This window comes from Carcharhinus amblyrhynchos, chromosome 5 (assembly GCF_965287045.1).
Source record: "Carcharhinus amblyrhynchos chromosome 5, sCarAmb.v2.hapA, whole genome shotgun sequence".
NCBI lineage: Eukaryota > Metazoa > Chordata > Chondrichthyes > Carcharhiniformes > Carcharhinidae > Carcharhinus > Carcharhinus amblyrhynchos.
Window position 1 is genome coordinate 54,941,293 of NC_137328.1, and position 23,170 is coordinate 54,964,462.

The window sequence follows — 23,170 nt, forward strand, 5'->3', positions numbered from 1 at the left end:
TGGATAAGAGTTCAATCAGGCGCTAACACACCAGTCTCTGGGTGTGTCCCCAACAGCCATGCCTGTAGGTGTTGGAGGCAGGTAGGTCACGGACCTCCCTCCCAAATAAGGGGTTAAAGTTCTCCTTTGTCTGGTAAACAACCCAGTTTGACCAGAGAGTTCCCTTTGTCCTGGAGATGGCCCATATCCCGTGTATTCAGTTATCTAGGTTGCATCCTGTTTATCTCTGTCTTTTAAGCTGCAGCCTGCAGTTTTAGTTCTTGTCCAATTGTCCCAGAGTGCTTTACAAATCACCAGTTTAGGTGGCCCATTTGGCCACAATTATAATAGCTTTGTGCTTATACCAGGCGTGTGTGTGTGTGTGTGTGTGTGTGTGTGTGTGTGTGTGTGTGTGTGTGTGTGTGTGTGTGTGTGTGTGTGTGTGTGTGTGTGTGTTTTAATGTTAGCCTGTCTGAAAGATATTGGGGGGAGTTTTCCTGTCCCACCTGTTCTGGGGATCATAGCAGGCAGGAGGTGAACTATTTAAAGATCCATTGACCTCAGGTGGGATTTTCTTGTTTTGGGTGTGTATGTGTGTGAAGCTGCCTGTCTGTTTGTGTGGGTGTGTGAGAGTGTGGGTGTGTGTATGTGTGGGTGTGTGTATATGTGAGAGTGGGAGTGTGTGTCTGTATGTGCGGTTATGTGTGTCAGAGTGTGGGTGTTTATATGTATGCGAGTGTATCAGTATGTGTGGGTATGTATAAATTTGAGAGTGCCTGTGTGTATGTGTGGATGTAGAAAAATTGTAGAAAACCATAGAAAATTACAGCTCAGAAACAGGCCTTTTGGCCCTTCTTGTCTGTGCCGAACCATTTTTTGCCTAGTCCCATTGACCTGCACTTGGACCATATCCCTCCACACCCCTCTCATCCATGAACCCGTACAAGTTTTTCTTAAATGTTAAAAGTGACTCCACATTTACCACTTTATCCGGCAGCTCATTCCAAACTCCCACCACTCTCCGTGTGAAGAAGCCCCCCCTAATATTCCCTTTAAACTTTTCTCCTTTCACCCTTAACCCATGCCCTCTGACACACCCATGTGTGTTTATATGAGAGTGTGTGTCTGTATGTTTGGGTGTGTGAGAGTGCATGAGTGCATATGTGTGAGGTTGTGCACGTGCATGCAGGTGTGCGTATGTATGAGAGTGTCTCTGTGTGGGTGTGCGAGACTGTGTGTGTGAAGGTGTGCGTATGCATGTGGGTGTGCGTACACGTTAGAGTGTGTCAATATGTGTGAGTGTGTACATGTGAGAGTGTGTCTGTATGTTTGGGTATGCTTTATTTATATTTGTATTTATCTTAAATTTTGAGACCATCCACCCAGCAGTCTCTGTTGCTTCTCCCTGTTCCCAGTCTCTCCCAATCCATATATCTTCTTCTGACCCTATTTTGTAGTTGTTCCCCCATGTGCTCCCAGGCCTTATTATCATTCTGTTTTTCATGACCCCTTGCATCCTTGACTCCTTCCTTCCCAACACAACAACCTTCATCCCCCAGTGCTCACTGATGCCATGAATGACTCACTCTTGAGGAGCTCCATCTTTCATATTTCAAGACTGTGTCCTCAAAAGGTTCACCCTGATCCCTATGGTGTTCAGTTTCTAACCTCAGTGTGCTCTCCAAAGTCATTGCATCATTGCTACCCGGTTCCATGCCTATCGGTCTCATTGTTTTCTCTTCAAATCATAGAAAGCATCCTATCTGGATAAATCACAGCTTGGCAAGACTCCTGCTCTGACCAAGACTGCAAGAAACTACAAAGGTTCATGAACACAGCCCAATCCATCATGCATCCAGCCTCCCATCCATTGACTTGTTGTACACTTCCCGCTGCCTCAAAAAAGCATAATCAAGTATCCCACGCACCCTGGACATACTAGCCAGAATTCTACCGGCACACCAACCCCATATAAGTCCCAAAGGGCTCAGTTCCAATCTTTGCTGTACTAAACCTGTGAAAAGAGTTTTGTCTAAAGGAAGTTTTGGTTTTGATTGGAGTATCTTAGATATATTTGTTAAGGATTATACATTGTTGTGGTTGCTTTGTTTTTGTTTGCAATTGATAAAAGTTATTGTTAGCTTTCTTTTCATGCATATTAACTAAATTCTTAAATAAACTTTGTTTGATAAAAGTTCTCTGGTGGGTTATTTGAATCATACCTGAGATGAACCATATCATGCTTATTCTCGTCAAATTCAAGTTGCAAAACTTATGATCCAGATGGGCTTCATAAAACACTGGGGAGTTTTTGACCTGAACCATAACATTATTACATTAACAAAACACGTGTTCAGGTTGTGGATACAGAGGGGACACAACAGACAATTCGCTCCGTGTAACCAGAAAACATTTTTCACTTGTAACTTGAGTGTAATTTTAATTTTGTTTATCAGCAATGATTACAAAGAGCCTAACATTTCCAGAATATCAAAGGATAGATATATATTTACAGGCTTTAAAGTTTCCTGGAGGAAATTGCTGGGTAGAATGAACCAGGCACCATCACAACTCAAATCATTAACCATCGTATGAATGAAATAAAATAACAATTACAAATAAACTCTTTATCATGACTTAATTTGTGAAATGGGGTGCCAAGATAGGGTTGCCAATAACCAGGATTGTCCTAATTAATGATAAATCTCATGAACACCACTGCATGTACTCATGCTAAAAATTGTAGGGGCATTAAAATTGTTGGCTGGGATTTTCCAGCCCTTCCTGTGGTGGATCTCTCAGCCCTATTGAAGGAGACCTACTGCAGCAGGTTCCCTGGTGGTGCAGCCTGTAAGCAACACAAATGGCCATTGACTATGGCGGGATTGGAAGATCCTGCTGGTGGCCAATGGTGAGCCACCTCAGGGCGGGAAAACCCAGCTCACTTTCTCATTTCCTTTCAATAATTCATTTATCAGTGATAAAAATTTTGGAGATGGGGAAAAATAACTTTTGGGCCAGGTGGGATGGTTGAAGGTGGCAGGTCATGTGACAAAGTCTCCAGGAATATATCTGAACAGAGTTGGCAACCCCAGTTCAAAATGGAAAATAGAAGTCCAATCTTGCCTTTGATTCAAATTCATGCGGCAAACCATTTGCTGTGACTAATGCAAGTTCCCCAAACTATGTATCTGGTTGCTTCAAAACGTTAAAAAAGTGAAAAAATACAGTAGAAAGTGCTGGGAACACACTGAGAATCTGTCAACGCATGTGAAGACAACAGCCAAATTAATAGATCATTTTTAAATCCAAAGTATCATCTTTGCTGTTTGCTCTCATAGTTGCTTGTTTCAGCATTTTTGTTTCAAATTTGCTTCATCTCCAGTATTTTGCACTCATTAAAGAGGTTAATCTCCATACTTTCGCTGAGGGAGTAACCCGTTTAATCTGAAAACAATTACAGCAGTTAAGAAAAAAATATTTCCACAATTTTTGTCCTTCCTTTCCACATAAGCACTTGACCTTGTACTTGTGCCAACTTCACTTTGAAGCAGCAACTTTCATTGTCTTGCCAAGTATGATGTTAGTTGTTGGCAATATCATTTCACTAAATTGGAAAAGGAAAAGAGTGGTGCAGTTTCTGGGACTTTCAAAATAAGACAGAATCTTTCCATTAGTTCCTGCTGAACACTATTGTCTGAGAGCTCTCAGATCACCATTGTGCTGTTATGCAAGAGCATGTCAATTGGTGTGAAGTTGCGACTATTTGTTTTTTCAAATTCCATCGATGTCAGTTGACAATGCAAGAATTTTATACTGGCGCTGAACTGCTAGTTTTCAGCCCACCCAGGTAGCCAGATTGATAATAACAATCCATTAATAATTGCTATCAGATGCTGAATTTGGCTTCTATTTTGGTATCCTGCTTTATCCAAATGTTTCAGGTGCCCATAAGGATTATATTGGCTGGAATTCTTCCAAAACTAAATTAAATGTCTAACGGATGGGGAAATGAGAGTATTTCCCGCCTGTTTTTGGGGCGTATTTACTGGAATGAATCTCCGACACTCTGAGCATTAGGAGTATCTCAGCGTGATTGCCTCTGGTATGTAGGGAGCAGGGCATATTCTGGCCTGAGAGGCCATCAGAATAGGGTTGAGCGGGCCACTGCGCATGTACCATTCTGTCAGTGTGGAGATTGAAGCACTTGCCCCTCGATCACCAGCCTCCACCTGATCCCCAAGGAATCTTGCACAAGATTGCTGGCCTGCCCCACAACCCAACTAATTGCTGGCCATCCAGACCCACCCTTCATTTCCCCAATTGCTGGCCTACCTGACCTCCCCAGGCCAGCCCCGATCTCCCCTCGCCACCCTCCCCTGGCCAACCCTGGTCTCCCGCTCTCACCCCGGCATAACACCAGTCACAAAAATCCCACCCATTAATTTTCACTCAAAGAGTTAACTGTAGGCACCAAAGTAAATTCCATATATCAGTATTTGTGATGGGCAGCACCAAGATTAAACTTAATCATCTTCTCACTTTACAGAAATGTTGGGATCTTAAATGCTGGAAGAATTCTTTACCTGTTATTGAAGTGATTTCCCTTTAAAAATGACAATTACAATAGATAATGATGGATAACTGTGGTGTGAAATACAAGCCAGCTCTTACGAGTTTCAAAGACTTTCATAACCCATAAATGTTTCAAGTGGTTCGTAAGCATCTTGTAACTGGTCATTAACTCTGAAAGTTAGTTACTTTCTGAAATCCATGCTGTTAATTTGTTGGGGGGGGGAGCGATTTAAGTTAATTTTTCACTCACAGCGGCTTTTATGTTCTCATTCACACTGCAGGATTGCCCATCGAGATAGAATTATTGGAAACCCACCAAGAGATAATATGCTGCTGATTTTTGCGAAACTGAATACTGGTTGGATATCGTAGATACATTTCCAAAACATGGCCACCAAAAAATACAAATTTACAGTGCAAGATTGTCAATATTTGTGATGTAATTGAAAGAACATCCTCAAAATCTGTGACTCACAGAAACAATCAATGGGAACTTTGCACTTAATTGTTCTGTTACATTCACAATCTCTCAGTACTGTTTTAGACAGGTTATAGGCACCAAATTATACTTGTACAGTGTTTTCCATCTATTCATTGGTGCAGATGTGAGCCCTGTTTCTGCTAATCCTCTGGAAATCATTGCTTTATTTTCAACCAGGAAGGTGCCTACATGAATGAAGCTTTACTTTTGAGTAAAAATCAAGAGAAGTTCCATTGTGTACACATTTTTGTTTTACATTAAGCACTGGTCTTTCCACCTCCCATTTTATTTTCAACCAGCAATTCTCACTGGTTAAATATTGTGAGGTAAAGCTGCTGCTGGGTCTTCTGTCATCTCAAGCACTAGAACATGTCAGGGTCCTGTAACTGTATGTGGCAGCATCTGACTGGCTGTTCAGGAATAGCATCAACATTATTTTATCATTAGACACAAATTACTGCATTGAAAACAAACTTTATACACCTTGTTTTGCTTGTCTTTGTGCCCATTTAACGATGGCCGTGAGTTAACAGTGATGGAGGGGTCTCAACCTTCCAGGCAATTCTGAACTCTGGATGAGGGACAGGGAAAGCCTCCCTATCTCCAAATGACCTGACCAGCAAGGCCATATTTGTAGCATCTGGCATCCTAGCTACACCTGTAGTGGCATGTGCACCCACTGGCCCCATAGTATTGTGAATTGTGGAAGGGCTAATTAATAATCCTCTAGTAAAGATTCCTCTAAGAAAGAGTAATCAAGACATTTTTATTGAACTTAAGAGTTGATTAGTCAACTCCATGACAGGAGTTTAAATCAGTATGAAGCACACAACATAGGTTTTGGGACAAGTTGACTAAAATTGATTAGGAAATGATTAAAAAGTATGATAATAGATAAGCAATAGCAAATATTTAGTGAATAAATACATAATTTTCAACACATATGTGTTCTCTTAAAGAATAAAAACACCACAGGAAGAAAATAAGTTAATAATCAGACTGAAAGAAGATTATAATTATTTCAAAAAGATAGCTGTGAATTAGGAAGATATTAGAATTCAATAGAAATTGCTAAAGAAAGAGAAAAATAGAACAAAAGGGTATATTATCAAGAGATATAAAACAGATTGTAACTGTTTCTATAAATATATAAGTTAGAGATTAGCCAAAGCAAATATAGGTCGCTATTACAATGGAGAATAAGAAAACGGTAACAACGTTAAGTGAGTACTTTGGTGGAAATTTTCTTAGGCAAGGGAGGTAGGTTTGTATTCAGTGGGGAGTTAAATCATTTAAATGTTTTGTCAGGCTGGGATCCCGGCGTTATTCCACCTTCTTCTGGGCTCACTGGAAGACTAAAGACAAATTGGACACCAGCTTGCATCTGTTAAGTAAGTGATTAAGATATTTAGAAAAACAATTAAGATTTATTTTCATTCTCAATTCTGGACTTCTCAGACAGGGCACCTGTTTCCCGATCTGTCAATTACTCAGTAGGGTCGTTAAAGTGAGCCCACAATGGGAAAAGCTTCTTTGATAAAACTGACAACTGAAAAAACTTTGATTGGTGAGATTGAAGAACTTCAACCATGGCTAGGTGTGTGGCTGCTATTGAAAGCATTTCTTCTGTCAGAGAGTGCTATCACTCCTTGACTGGTCATTGCCAACTTCTTGGAAGTCAACTCGTCTGTTAAGCACTTCAGCTGCACTTCTCTGCTGCCAGCCTTCGCTTCAGCAAGGGAACAGCTTGTGCAACTGAACCTTGCATCTCTGAAGAGGGACAAGAGGAGAAACAGCACCACTGCTATCAACAACACCAGCAGTAGAAGCAATGCCTGCAGGAGCATCTACTGTCTTCTCCCCAGCTGTAAGCCTCTCCACAGGACAGTGGGGATGGACATTGAGATCCAGCTGGAGGGAGATGAGACCCCCAACACAGGGTCTTCAAGCAAAGGATAAGTTCCTCTGCATTTCTGAGCATCAGTTACCTTCAAAAGCTCAGGTTTTCATGGCAAGCCACTGATGACATCTGCAGCCTCCTGGAGCAGGTGGGCATGCCTTGCCCAATGAGGCACCAGTCACTGGAGACTTTTATCCTCTCCCTCACCTACTCCCTCTGTCCTCCCCTGGGTCAGTGCCTCCTGCCAAGTTCTCTTCTGCATGGAGAGAAATCAGAGTTGGGTGTGTGGCTTGTGTGAAATGGAGAAAAGGGCACTCTTTTGGAAGATAGCTTTGAGACATGGGTATGAGACTGCAATAGGCTGAGGGTGAGTGTTGCCTGTTCAGATGGAATATGAGGTGCCTGGAGAGAGAAGAATGAGCGGACCTACGCAGCATGCTGCCCTGAGGAAATGCTACTCAGGAGAATGCTGAAAGTTCACTGTGAAGCTTGACACCTGGAAGTGTTGTTATACACCGACCTATCCTAACCTTCTGAGGCCTAGACCCTCTTGGTGTACTGTCTTCAGTTTGGAGGGACCACATGTTGACTGTTGATATCCTCTGTCTACTCTATCCATGACTGCTCAACTGGAGAGGTTGATTTTTGCCTCTTATCCTTGACAGAGTTCACCCCTCAGCAAGACCTTAAGGTAACAGTGAGGAGCCAGAGAGCAGCCTTCCCAGGTCTCTTCTCCATTCTTGTAATTACAGAAAGTTAATATGCAGATACAACAAACAATGAAGAACATAAAGGATAGGTTAGCCTTTATTACAAAGGGATTAGAATGTAAGGTAGTGCTAGATTTTTGCTCCGGAGGCTGGTAGCACAAGTTAGGAAATTTCCCAGTTTATGGCACCTGCCTCAAGCAAAACTCCCCCAAATGGCATGATCTTTGTTTCAATGGAGTCGGCAGGCGGTGGGTGTGTGATAGAGACAGGCCCAATGCCAATGGTTGCAGATTGGAATTTAGAAGAGTGAGAAGCAATTTCATTGAAACCCAAGGCTTGGTGAGCACTGAGGTAAGCTTGGGAAGGCTGCCCTCACCCATCACAATCTATTGCCCCAAATTCCTTTCCCATGGCCCTAAAAGGTCCCATCTAAACTACTGCCAACTCATGTCAATCCACCCACGACCTTTGGGCCTTTAAAAACCTCATGCCAATCACCCAGTATCCACCACAACCATAACATGGGAACCATGCTGAGGTGAAATAAAATAAAGGTTCAAATATTTATTAAAGCCTTTACCATATTAAAAAAAAACAATCCCACCATTTAAATCTTTTAAATATCCTCATGTGCTTTATCCCATGAAAACAAATGTCTATGCATAGCGCCACATCAGAGGCAGCTAGCTGATCCTTTAATAAACTTTTTGAGCTGTCAATCGAACAGTAAACTTAGGACTCAATACTGTGATCATTACAGCATGTAGAAAGCAGTCAAGCATTCATAATGACATAATGATAGCTCTTGGGAAAATCTCAACAAACAGTTATTGTAAGGGCTAGAAAATGTACACTGACACATGAAGCCTTTTTTAATTTTTATGGAATTGGGGATTTAAATAACTTCACATTCTGGCAGTTCAAGAGCATTTTTGTCTTCTCTGAGCATTTTGTGACTTCCACACTGCAGGTCAAGGCCCTTATTAAATGAAAATGGTGTGTGTTTTAATTCAGCACTGAGTTTTAATGGCCCTGCTGAGTTCAGGTTTCCCTCATGTGAGTCTTGCCATGCGTCCTTTTCCCTTTGGCAAAAATGACATCTGTGATAAACACGGCAGGACTTCAAATCCAGTCCAGCCCACCCTTTTTAAAGGTCCATGGTGTCTCCACAGCTCCACAAGAAAAATAGGCCTAAAACTGAAGAAGCGTTACTGCAATTGTTCAGGGCCTTGGTGGGACACACATGGAGTACAGTGTATCCTTTGTGTTTCCCTTTCTAAGGAAAGATATATTAGCCTTGGAGGTAGTGCAACAAAAGTTCACTAGACTAATGGCTGGGATGAGGGGATTGACTGAGAAGGAGAGATTGAGCAGCCTGGGATTATATTCCCTGGAATTTAGAAGCATGAGAAGCAATCTCATTGAAACACAAAAATTCATCAAGCGCATGAGATTCTGAAAATATGTTCCTTCTTTGTAGGAAGTCAAGAATAAAGGGTTGCAATAAGACGTTGACCCTTTAGGATTGAAATAAGAAACAATTTCTTCACACAATGTTTTGTAAACTCGGGATTCTGTATCCTAGTTAGCTACAGATGCTTTATGGTTGAGTCTATTCAAGATAGAGAACAACAGATTTTTAGATACTAACAGAATTATGGGGCATGGGGATAATATGGAAAGCTAGAATTGAGGTAAAAGATTAGTCGTGATAATACTGAGTTGTGGAGTGGGCTCAAAGGGCCAAATGGCCAACTCTTGCTCCTACTAATTGTCTTCTTAACAACATGTAACACCTACACATAGTGAAAACATCCAAGGTGTTTCAAAAGAGAATAATCAAACAGAATTTGGCACAGAAGAGACACATGAAGAGACTGTCAACCAAAAGGGTAGAACTGACAGAACATTTTAAAGGAGGATGGAGAAGTAGAGTGATTTATTGAATGAATTCCAGGATTCAGGGCCTAAATAGCTGAAACACAGCCACCAATAATGAAGGAAAGACAATTGAGAATGCACAAGAGGCCAGAATTAGAGGTGCTTAATTGGAGTGCAAATCAATTAAGCAGACAAAAGGATTGCAGAATTTTGAATGGACATGGATTATGTGTGAGTGTTAAATGCACTCAAATTTCCTTGATCTTTTACAGCTGATTGTCTCTCCGCCAGGACAAACGCACCTCTGCCATAGAACTGGTCACACACACACAACATTTAAACACAAATACCCTGCAGTTGCATGTGTTTCATCGTGTGCGGCGGGTATCTTAATCTTGTGACCAGATTTTCAGGCACACAGGCATCTATACTTAACAAAGTTAGTGGTAGCATTGGTTACTTTATCAGATAATGAAGCAATATAGGGCATTGGTGAGGCCGCAGCTGGAGTACTGTGTGCAGTTTTGGGCGCCGTACTTGCGCAAGGATATTTTGGCCTTGGAGGGAGTGCAGAGGAGGTTTACTAGGATGATGCTGGAGTTGAGGGGGTTGAGCTACGAGGAGAGGCTGAATAAACTAGGCTTGGACTCGTTAGAGTTTAGAAGAATGAGGGGAGGTCTCATTGAGACGTATAAGATGATGAATGGGATGGATAGGATAGAGGTGGAGAGACTCTTCCTGCTCAGAAAGGATAGTAGGACTAGGGGGCACAGCCTCAAGATAAAGGGGGGGCAGTTTAGAACGGAGTTGAGGAGAAACTTCTTCACTCAAAGGGTGGTGAATCTCTGGAATTCTCCACCCGTTGAAGTGGTGGAGGCTACCTCGCTAAATATTTTTAAGACGTGGGTTGATGGGTTTTTGATAAGAGAGGGGATTAAGGGTTATGGGGAGATGGCGGGAATGTGGAACTGAGCCACGACAGATCAGCCATGATCTTATTGAATGGCGGGGCAGCCTCGAAGGGCTAGTTGGCCTACTCCTGCTCCTATTTCTTATGTTCTTATATGGTGAATGATAGCTGTCTAGAGTATTTTATTGTAGTCATAGAATACATAGAATCTCTATAGTGCGGAAGGACGCCGTTTGGTCCATCAAGTCTACACTGGCCACAATCCCACCCAGACCCTATTCCCATAACCCCATATATTTACGCTGCTAATCCTCTGACACTAGGGTCAATTTAGCATGGCCATTTAACCTAACCCACACATCTTTGGAGTGTGGGATGAAACCGGAACATCCGATGGAAACCACACTGGCACAGTAGGAATGCGCAAACTCGACACAGACAGTGACCCAAGGCTGGAATTGAACCCGGATCCCTGGCACTGTGAGGCATCAATGCTAACCACTGTGCCACCATGTCTGTATTGTACATGTTTTATTACCAGAACAGGATTCTGATGATCAGATAAATTATGAGAACAAGTTCAAAGTTGTTTCTAAGATCTTCACATCACCAATAATTTGTTACAGAGTGTAATATACTTTCCTTATCTGAGTTCTGCCATAATTCAGGTTTATGTAACTTAATAGGTCCCACTCCTGAGGTTGAACACACAATCCAGGCTGACAACTGTAGTGAGATCTCCCAACTGTGGCCTTTTACTCAAGTGATGTCTTCCAACTCCATTATCCTGAACAGGTGATAGGATATGTATGCTGCATGAGACACTCTTCCATTCTACATAACTGAACAGCTGATTAGGATAAACAGCAACATCAATCATGATCTTTGCAGGAAGCAACAAGGTCCCCACCATGGTCATGGCATCCTGTCAACATACTGTGATCTCCCATGGAAATACCAGTAGACTGATTCCAGTGGAGTCTTGTTATGTGTCTGACAGTTGGCAGAGACCTGTTTGAGTGTACATATGTAAATCTAACTAATTCAGTGAGATAAATCAGAACTGTGTTCATTCGGGTATCCCTTCGTACAGGGTTCCGTGTTATCACAAAAAGGGTAAAGTGGACCCATTCTCCTTGGTTTGCCCTTCTAGCAGAGATTAATGGATAATGAACAGAAGTGGGAACTCTGGCTGGTTTTCACAGCCCCCCTCCCCCTCCCTCAGTAATGCTGTAGTGCACCTAGATGCTGTAGCATCCCCCACGATGAAGGCTTTGCTGCAACTGCCTCAGTACTCAACGCTGACAACTGCCAATCACCAGATGCAATTCTACAACTCATCCACTTCATCCTAGACCACAACGTCTTCACCTTCAACAACCAGTTCTTCATCCAGACACATGGAACAGCCAGGAGGACCAAATTTGCACCTCAATACGCCAACACCTTCATGCACAAGTTTGAACAAGACCTCTTCACTGCACAGGACATTCAATTAACGGTATACACTAGATACATCAATGACATTTTCTTCCTTTGGACTCACGGTGAACAATCACTGAAACAACTATATGATGACATCGACAAGTTCCATTCCACCATCAGAATCACCATGGATTACCCTGTGGAATCAGTTGCATTCTTGGACACGTGCATTTCCATCAAGGACGATCACCTCAGCACTTCACTGTACTGCAAGTCCACAGATAATCTCACGATGCTCCACTTCTCCAACTTCCACCCTAAACACATTAAAGAAACCATCCCCTATGGACAAGCCCTCCGTAAAGATAGGATCTGCTCAGATGAGGAGGATCACAACAGATACCTACAGACGCTGAAAGACGCCCTCATAAGAACAGGATATGGCGTTTGACTCACCCATCAACAATTTCAAGGTGTCAGAGTGAAAAACTGCACTGACCTCCTCAGAAGGCGAACAGTAGTCGTCCAGTAGTTCCCAGGAATGGAGAAGCCAAAACATCTTCTCCGGAGTCTTCAATATAGAGTCATAGTCATAGAGTCATAGATGTTTACAGCTTGGAAATCAGGCCCTTCGGCCCAACTTGTCCATGCAGACATTTTTTTAAAAATTCCTAAGCTGATCCCAATTGCCTGCATTTGGCCCATATCCCTCTATACCCATCGTACCCATATGACTAAATGCTTTTTAAAAGATAAAATTGTACCCGCTTCTACTACTACTTCTGGCAGCTTGTTCAAGACACTCGCCACCCTCTGTGTGAAAAAGTTGCCCCTCTGGACACTTTTGTATCTCTCCCCTCTCCTCTTAAACCTATGTCCTCTGGTGTTAGACTCCCCTATCTTTGGGAAAAGATATTGACTATCTACCTTGTCTATGCCCCTCATTATTATATAGACGTTTATAAGGTTACCCCTCAGCCTCTGATGCTGCAGAGGGAAAATTCCCAGTCTATTCAGCCTCTCCTTATAACTCAATCCATCAAGTCGCAGTAGCTTCCTAGTAAATCTTTTCTGGACTCTTTCTAGTTTAATAATATACTTTCTATAGCAGTGACGAGAATTGCAAACAATATTCCAAGTGTGGCCTTACCATTGTCTTGTACAACTTCAACAAGATGTCCCAACTCCTGTATTCAATGTTCTGACCAATGAAACCATGCATGCCAAATGCCTTCTTCACCACTCTGTCCACCTGTGACTCCACTTTCAAGGAGCTATGAACATGTACCCCTAGACCCCTCAATTCTGTAACTCTCCCCTACGCTTTACCATTAACTGAGTAAGTCCTGCCCTGGTTCAATCCAGCAAAATACATCACCTTGCATTTGTCTAAATTAAACTCCATCTGCCATTCGTCAGCCCACTGGCCCAATTGATCAAGATCCTGTTGCAATTGGAGATAACTTTCTTCACTGTCCATTATGCCACCAATCTTGGTGTCATCTGCAAACTTACTAACCATGCCTCCTATATTCTCATCCAAATCATTAATATAAATGTCTAATAACAGTGGGCTCAGCACTGATACCTGAGGCACACCGTTGGTCACAGGCCTCCAGTTTGAAAAACAACTCTGTACAACCACCCTCTGGCTTCTGTCAAGAAGCCAATTTTGTATCCAATTAAATACCTTATCCTGGATCCCGTGAGATTTAACTTTATGCAACACCTACCATGCGGTACCTTGTCAAAGGTCGTGCTAATATGTCATTGATGAAGACGAACATCTCGCCAAGGCTATTCCCACACCCCACTTTCTGCCTTCAAACAACCGTACAACCTCAAACAGATCATTGTCCACAGCAAACTACCCAGCCTTCAGAAGAACAGTGACCACGACACCACACAACCCTGCCACAGCAACTTCTGCAAGATGTGCCAGATCATCAACACGGATACCATCATCTCACGTGAGAACACCACCCACCAGGTACACAGTACATACTCTTGCAACTCAGCCAATGTTGTCTACCTGATGCGCTGCAGGAAAGGATGTCCTAAGGCACCATACATTGGGGAGACCATGCAGGCGCTATGACAATGAATGAATGAACACCACTCGACGATCACCAGGCAGAACTATTCTCTTCAGCACTTATGGGCATTCAGCCTCTGATCATCGGGTAAACACTCTCCAAGATGGCCTTCGTAACAGATGACGACACAGAATCACTGAGCAGAAACTGATAACCAAGTTCTGCATACATGAGGACGGCCCCAACAGGATCTTGGGTTCATGTCACACTATCCGTAACTCCCATGACTTGCCTGGGCTTGCAAAATCTCACTAATTGTCCTTTCTGGAAACAATATACACATCTCTTTAACCTATGCTTAACCCGCTCTCCACTCACATTGTTTGTACCTTTAAAACTTGATTACCTGTAAAGACTCGTATTCCAACCATTATCTTGTAAATTGAGTTTGTGTCTATATATGACCTGTTTGTGAACACAACTCTTCACTCACCTGAAGAAGGAGCGAGACTCTGAAAGCTTGTGCTACCAAATAAACCTGTTGGACTTTAACCTGGTGTTGTGAGACTTCTTACTGTCACACACCTACCCAATGTAGGAGGAGCAGAGGATTCCTTCAATTAAATATTGGGAACACGAAAGCTATTGCCTTTGGGCCCTGTCACATTCCCTAGTCACCTATTCCATCCTCCTCTCTGGCCACATTCTGAAGCTGTACCAGGCTATTTACAAACTCTCTGTCCTGTCTGGCCAGGATTTGAGCTAGTGACACCATAACCTCTCCATCACTATGGATCCCCATCTCCATAACACCACCTGACTTCACCCCAGCCTCGGCTCATCTGCTTCTGAAACTCTCACATGCTTTTGTCACTTCCAGATTTAATGCTCTACCATTTGCCTTCCCATTCTGCACCCTCCATAAGTTTGAGCTGATCCAAATTTCTGCTGCTTCTGGATCCTAATTTGTGCCAAGCGACACTTGTCCATCACCTCAAGCTTGCTGACCTAAATTGATTCCCACTCCAGTGAATTATTGATCTTAAGATTCTAACTCTTGTTTTCTAATTCTGGCATGGCCTTGCCCCACCTTATTTCTTTGATCTCCTCCAGACCTATATTTCTCTCAAATACCTCCTCTCCTCTAATCCTGGTCTCTTGTCAATTCCCAATTTTAATTGTTCTACCATTGGTCCCTGAACCTTCTGCTGTCAAGACCCTTTCTGAAACATCTTCCCTTCTCTACCTTTAAGAGAATGAGGCATGGTGGCATAATAGTTAGCACTGCTGCCTCACAGCACCAGAGGCCCAGGTTCAATTCCTGCCTCGGGTGATTGTCTGTGTGAAGTTTGCATGTTCTCCCCATGTCTGTGTGGGTTTCCTCTGGGTGCTCTAGTTTCCTCACACAGTCCAAAGATGTGTAGGTCAGGTGGATTGGCCATGCTAAATTGCCCCTTAATGTCAGGGGGACCAACTCGGGTAAATATGTGGGGTTATAGGGAGAGGGCCTGTGTGGAACTGTGGTCAATGTGGACTTGATGGGCTGAATGGCCTCCTTCTGTATTGTAGTGATTCTATTGAAGATGATTCTGAAAACCTGTTTCCTTCTCCCAAAGCTTTTGATCACCTACCGTAATATCCTCTTATGTGGTTCAGGACCAAACTTGAATTCAATACAAGCAGGGGATTTTTCTGTCTCAACTACTCACTGGATAAATACTGAGCCATGAAGCAAACTAAAATCTTCGAATATGCCAATTTTAAAAACAGAACCTTGCAGACCTGTATTAAGAAAGAGGCAAGTTAAATCATAATTCAATATAAAATGAACCTCTCTGAACACATTCCCTGAGTTGCAAGGATGAGGTGACAGACAGTGTTTCATTTCACACAAAACCACCTCACGCCAGTTGCTTTAGCTGAGTTGTGCCAGAATTTTCTAAAATGAGGTGTAATTTGTGTCAAAAAAATAACTGCCATTTCCTTTACTACACCCATGGGGCAAAATTATTTTCAACAGCTCTTGAAGACTAAAACCTCAATCCAAAATGTTAGTAAAAAATTGCACTTAACAGAAACAAGCAACCTGTAATACTTGGAGTCAAATCCAAGTTCTGTTCAAATATTGCCCTTTATCTCTGGAACTTGGATCTGATTCTAAAACAGAATGATGTGCTGAAAATTTACTCATTCTTGTATGCTAAAGTTCCAAGAGATTAACCTGGATGGTTATAACCAAGAGCAATGAAGGTGTGAACTCATGGCCCAAATGTGTTTACAATTTGGCTCTGACTGTTAAATGTGTTAAATATGACATCCAGTTGGGAAACAATAGTGGAAGGATTGTAATGTCACACTGATAAAAGTGAGGTGCTCCTCCAAGTTATGTTCATTTGTGAGCAGAAAGCAAACTTTACTGTGCATACAACCCCATTCTTGCTGCTTTGAGAGACCTTCAGTAATAACATCCCCCTTCATTAGTACAAAAATATAAAAAAAACAAGCTTGTGTTAACGTGGGAGTGGAGGTTTAGTAGGGGAGTGGAGGAGGGGATTGTAGAGAAATTGTTGACCTAATGCTTTTTTTCTCACTGCTTTGAGATGCAGCTGTTTCAGCTTAGGAGGTATGGAGGGTGACACATACTGTAGTCAATTGTTCCATATACACATGTTGTAGCACAGCTGGCACTGTTGGCAAACACTCCAACCAGCTGGCTTCATGGACTCACTGAGGACTGGAAATTTAGTTAACCTGTGGGAAACGCAGCAGACTTTCTCTCAAGTATTTCTTGTCCTTTGCTTCTGACTTGAAAAATAACAGAGGAACAGGAGCACAAGTGGGTTTAATTTCCCCTGGTAGTACCTCTATGTGTTATCTTAACACATTTATCTACTCAATAACTTTAAATGAAGCACATCACTTCTCAGTATGAGCAGGTGCCATTAAAAGTAAAATGATAGCAAGAGTCACTGGGGACAAAAATTTGATTACTTCTCTATTCTATTGCCTCTGGAGGTGTAGGGAAATTAATGTATGATTTTGTATGAATTATAATTGCTTCACTGTGTCTTAAGCCTCAAGCACTGAGATTCTCTGCATACCCCTCTCTGCCTCACTATTTCACTTTCTTCACAAAACTTCTTAAAATCCACCTCTTTGACCAAACTTTTACTTTTTTGAATTAATGGGTGAAATCTTCTACTCTTTAGATTCATCGGAGACCAGATGTACTGTGTACACCAGGAGTCTGTGTAAAATGTTGAAGCATGGGCCTTGGTGGGAATTCACAACAATGTATAAACTACTAATGAGCGATTCCCCTTTTCCCCGGGAACCTGAACAAATTCCTTCCACTCTACGCTAGAATCAGAGACTTTGGATAGTTCTGCTGTAATTACCTGTTATTACTCAGGAAATGTTACATTGAGTAAAACCCACTCTAACACCTGGATAACCAATTCCCCCAGTCAATCGCATAATCTTCCCATCATCCCCCTAGCAACCTGACAACCTCTCAATTCAACCAACTATGCGTGCGACCACCCAACTAATTCCCCCACCACTTGACTATCCCCTCCTAATCCCACTCAACTATCTTCCTGACCCGGCACCATCTGCCACCTTACCCGTTCTACCCACTTCACTCAACCACTCCACTTCAACCGCCTAATGACTTACCACCCCTACTACCTCATCCGTTTATCCATTCACCTCATTAACATCCAAATTGGAGATTTCAACTTACCATATGGCAACCAGTGCTGTAAAAAGGAGGTGAGCCCTGACTTCTCTCTGGCTGCACTGTGGGGCATTTCAGAGGAAGTGGGTTTGGAAGGATAGGTAGAAATGTACAGCAGCTTTGAGCTGGTAAGTAGTTGATCGCAGCGGCAATTCTACTGCTACTGTGTGGAAGATCTGGACATTATCTCCATTGTAACTCGGTGTCACAATTTGCCATATAATGCTCCTGTGAAGTGCCTTTGGATGTTTAAAGGTGCCATATAAATGTAAGTTGTTGTTGTTAGTACCTCCAGAGATAGCAGTGCTACCTCAGTTTACCTTGCTGATAAACAGCAGCATATTCACCAGTGGCAAGGGGAGGTAATATTGCTACGCTTGGCATTGGGTTGAGATGTAAATAATACAATTTAAAAATATTTTTTTTTGAACTTTGAATAATTCAAACCCAGCTTCAAAGAGTTCTACACATATTGGCTATCACGAACCAGGCTCAAAGCAGGATCACTCATTTATTCAGCCACATGTTGAATCCATTAACAATAAGAAGTAAAAGATCACTTTTACATACAGCTGTTGCATTTGACTTTATTATTATGGTTAATGATCTATTAATGACACAAGGATGGCTTTAAAAATCAAACAATCTTTCCACAGTCATCATCCTCACTTCCTAGCTTTATTGTTTGTTTTTGTGAGATGAAGGTGACACTGGTAAGCCAGTATTTATGGCCCATTCTCAGTTGCCCCGTGGCTATTAAGAATCAGCCATGTAACCCAGATGGGTACAAATGGAAGGAACCTTCCCTGAAGGACACCAGTAAACACGTCAGGTTTTTACAACAATCTGGCAGCTTTTATCATCTTTTTATCTGGTGCCAGTCCACAATTTACCAGATTACTGAATTCAATTTCACAACTGGTGGGAGTAGACTTACAACCTGTGGTTTCTTAGTCCAGTATTATAGTTAACTTTGACGTCTGTTACTCCTCTATAATGCTTTACTATCAGCTAAAAGAACATTGAAATAATTAAGCCTGGAAGTGACAAAAACATGAGTGGGTATTTCAGCAACAGCTGGGTTTAGGCAGGAGCAGATATGGTGGGCACTGTTGCAGAGGTGGTTGTAGGTAGTCATTTGGGGCAGAATTTAAAATAGCTCGGGATGGTAAATCATGCAGAAAGCTGCAATTGTAATTGGTAGTTAGCCCCAAGTGGGAAAACCTGCCACGATCAAGTCAGAGGTAGAAAAGAGTTGACGCGTTCAACTTGCCCACTAGTGGCAAAAAGGTAATGGGGTAAATTTAATGAGCGTGTTAAAGCAATTTTAAAAGTGAACCCACTCAATGCAAGTTCTGCAAATGTCCTGAGTGTGCTGGAAAATGCCCAAGTGGCTTTTAAGTGGTTTAGCTGACCTGCTGGAGGTTTGGTGTTAACCTGCATTATTGTTGCCTCCTTTGTTCTGACCACAATCAGGTCAGTTTGGAGGTATTAACAATGGGAATCACACACTCAGTAATGTTGAATCCACTGGCAGTGCAAGGAATGGACAATGAGACTGAAGACAATGCTACAGAGGCACCTGAACATGTCCCCCAGCAGCAGCTTCAGGAGACAGCAAGGGAAGGGCAGACACAGGTGGCCAGTGCAGCCTAGAATCTCACCCACTTGTATGACCTACCCACAAATGGCAGCGAGGCAGTGCCAGAGGGGGACCTGCCTCTTTCAGGAGACAGTGAGTGTTCTAATGCAGGATGACTTGTGCCCAAAGGATGGTAACCCAATGCCAGTAGTGCTTAAAGAGATGGCCACACTGAACATCTGCATCACAGATTCATGATGTGGAGATGCCGGTGTTGGACTGGGGTAAACACAGTAAGAAGTCTGACAACACCAGGTTTAAGTCCAACTGATTTATCAGACTATCAAATAAATCGGTTGGACTTAAACCTGGTGTTGTCAGACTTCTTACTGTGTTCACAGATTCATTCCAGGGTTTGATAGGAAAGCTGTTGGGATCTCTTTGGCTACCACTCACTGTTGGATAAAGGAGGTGACCAACGCTTTTGCCAGGAGGGCTGGTGACCTCAGTAAATACTAGGTGGATGAAGACAGCCAGACTGAGTGGTCAGTGGGCTTCCTGGCCATGGCTGGTTTTCCACAAGTGCATGGTGTGTTTAACTGCAAACATATCATCATTATGAGGGAGAGGCAGCACAATCCTATTCAGCACCGTCTGACCCACCAGTGCATTCGTCGACAGGAAGGGGTATATTCAAACATATAGCTTGGTTGGGAGAACTGGAAAGGTATTCCACAGGTGGGAGCAGGTATCCAAACAGCAGCCATGACACCTACATGCTTTGACACTCACAGGTACCGCAGCTGTTCACTTTGTAATGGCAACTGAATGGATGGATCCTAGAGAAGTGGGGCTACCCTCGCCATTCCTGGCCCATTATGCGGATATGATGCCCTTGTCCTGATTCCAAGGAAAGCTATAACATTGTTACAACCTCAGAGGGCTCTCATTGAGCAGACTATTGTTTTGTTTAAAGTGCATTTCTATTGCCTGGGCAGGTCAGTGGGAGCACTTCAATGATCTAGTGAAGGTCTCACATATTGTTATGGTTTATTGCATCCAACACAATCCGGCCATGGAAAGGGCGGAGCATTTAAACCTCGATGAGGGAGAAGCAGCACAAATCTAATCAGGTGAAGACAATGGGATCAGGAGCTAATTCAGGAAGAAGAACGGGTGGGAGCACCTACAAGCTGCATATGCCTAGGTAGTGGAGGTGGACACTAGAGAGACAAGAGAAAACCTCACCCTGATGATTCCAGTAGCCTGGTTTGCACTGAGGGCCAGCTGATCAAAAGTCATTCTCTGTGATCATTGAAGTTAAATGTCATTCAGCTGCAAACCTCACGTACGCCTTATGCATCTGGTGACCTGATGCTCACAACCATTGAAGCAGCAAAACACCATGCACAATGCTGATGAGTCCTCTCAGGTGGGGGCCCTGCTACCTTCCTGCTTCAAACCCAATTCAGTTTATGGTGGAAGAACCCATGGGGACCTTCACACCTCACCAACAGCTGAGGCCCACTTAAGAGTCTCATCCTGCTGCTGCTGCTGCTGGTCATCACTCAGCAGTGGGCAGAAAACCCACCAAGCAGGGGATACAATAAACAAACGCATTTGGGGTTGCTTGTGGTCTCCCAATGATAATGGTGGCTTTCTTGTCCAAAGGCACTCGGTACATGATCAGGAGACCAGGCATGAAGAAAGGGCAGGAGCTACTAAAAGCATGTACTTTTGCTGCTAACCCTTCACTCCCCCCTGCCCTGTGATCCCCACAAACCCCTTCTCTTGCCATCATTTACCTGGGTTGGGTCCCTCCCTCATCCAAGGCCTAGGGTGGGTATCATACTGACAGCAGCTATCACCTCCCTGGAGGGGTAGCACTGCTGAGTACAGAAGATCTGCCAGCATCCGATTGAACAGCAGCTCTTGACAGATGGATCTTCCACCCCTGGGGTCCTTGATACAAGAGAAGGCACACCACTGACCTGTGCTGTGCTGGATCCCATTAACCTACTGAATGAATCTCCGCTGCTCTACCTTCAAGTCGAGTTCATCCCTTCTTAGATGTGAGATCCGGAACTCTGCAAAATGTTCCAGGTACAGTCTTACCGAAGTCTGACACAGGCTGAAGGAAGACTTTTTTGATCTCCCGTACCCTTACAATGAAGACAGGCATGCTGTTTGTCAACTTAAAAGCTGGCTGTGCCCACATGCAGACTTTCTGTGTTCCTTGTACAAGTACACCCAAGTCTCTTTCAACATCTGGGTGAGATGCTCCCTTGGAAAGTCGGTGCAGACTCGATGGGCTGGATGCCCTCTTTCTACAGTGCAGGGATCTTATAGTTCTATGGATTTTATGGTTCTCACTATAACCTGTTTTTTGCACTCAGGGGCTCCAGCTGAGAGCTGTCAACACTAACTGAGGCAGGGCAAGTGAATTTGAATGATAGAGAGCCCTGGAAGGCAACCCTGCAATCTGAACTCTGACCATCTTTTGGTTGGAACACAAGCTCTCAACCACCTGAACTGCTAGCCCATCTTTAAAATCCTATCTGTATATTAAAATAAAAATATCAGTGGAGCAAAACAGCAAATGTAAACTAGATAGAAAAATCAAAATTTGAGAACAAAGTTGAAGAAGAATTTCAAGGAGTTTGTGGTGCGTTTAGTCTTTTGGATGCAGGATGTTGTGCTCTGCAGTCACAAAGGATAGGGAATATTTCTGAATCTATCTGTGTCCAGTTATGTCAGATATCCAGTATGAACACAATCATGATAAACATCTGGGGTCCAGATTCTGCCTGTCATCCACAGTCAGTTCCAGCTGTTAAATCGGGATTTGCAACGTCTTGGTTTCCAGAGGAAATATTTTTGATGTTAACAAAATAAGTCCGCAGGCTTTATTTTCCTTTGTTTAAAATTAGAAACAATTGAGTCACTTTGCTTTGTTTAGCTAGATCCATTGGTGTGTGTAGAATGGAGGCAGCATGAGGATGAAATTGGCAGCACAAAGCACGTTCAGAATAAATTTGATGGAAAAGGAAATCTCAGTGTGATGTAAGACAGTCTGTTCATGTGTTATGATCCTGTTTATGATACGATGGCACAGTGATTAGCACTGCTGCCTCACAGCACCAGCAACCTCGGTTCGATTCCTGGCTTGAGTCTGTGTGGAGACTGCACATTCTCCTCCGTCTGTGTGGGTTTCCTCCAGATGCTCCGGTTTCCTCCACAGTGCGAAAGACATGCTGGTTAGGTGCACTGGCATTGCTAAATTCTCCCTCAGTGTGCTCGAACAGGCGCCGGATAGGGGCCACTTGGACATTTTCACAGTAACTTCATTGCAGGGTTAATGTAAGCCTACTTGTGACACTAATAAATAAACTTTAAAAATTCCATTCACCATGTGGCCAGGTATGAATACGTATCCAGATTCTTTGGGTTAGAAATTTATTTATGTCTGCTTTTGGCCTCTGAAGTGACGATGGAATTGTAATGCTCGTTCAAACTAGGTAGCTCATGTCCAGCCTGTCAGGCTTCAACTAATTGCTGCTTGCCTTGTCAGCAGCAGCTCCAAGGTAAGGAGTTGATGGGGGGAGGGGGCTACAGCAGAAATGAAGGGACGGGTGATCATGAGCACTTTGGAATCAGGAGAACCATTCTAACTTCTCCTGGCTCCACAGCTAGGAATTTTATAACATTACATAAGCAGTTGCTTCTTAAGAATCTTGAGCTATTTGGAATTCAGTTTGGAAGAAGGGTTGCAAAATAGGCATTAGGTCTCACTTACACATGCAAGAGCTTGGTCCTCTTTTCAAGCAGTAGCCTGAGAAATAACCTGACTCAGTTTGCTAACTCCGACTGGGACATTCCTGGAGGATTGATCACGTGACATTTGACCATATCATGCCTGATCACATGACATCAGATCAGATTTGTATCTATA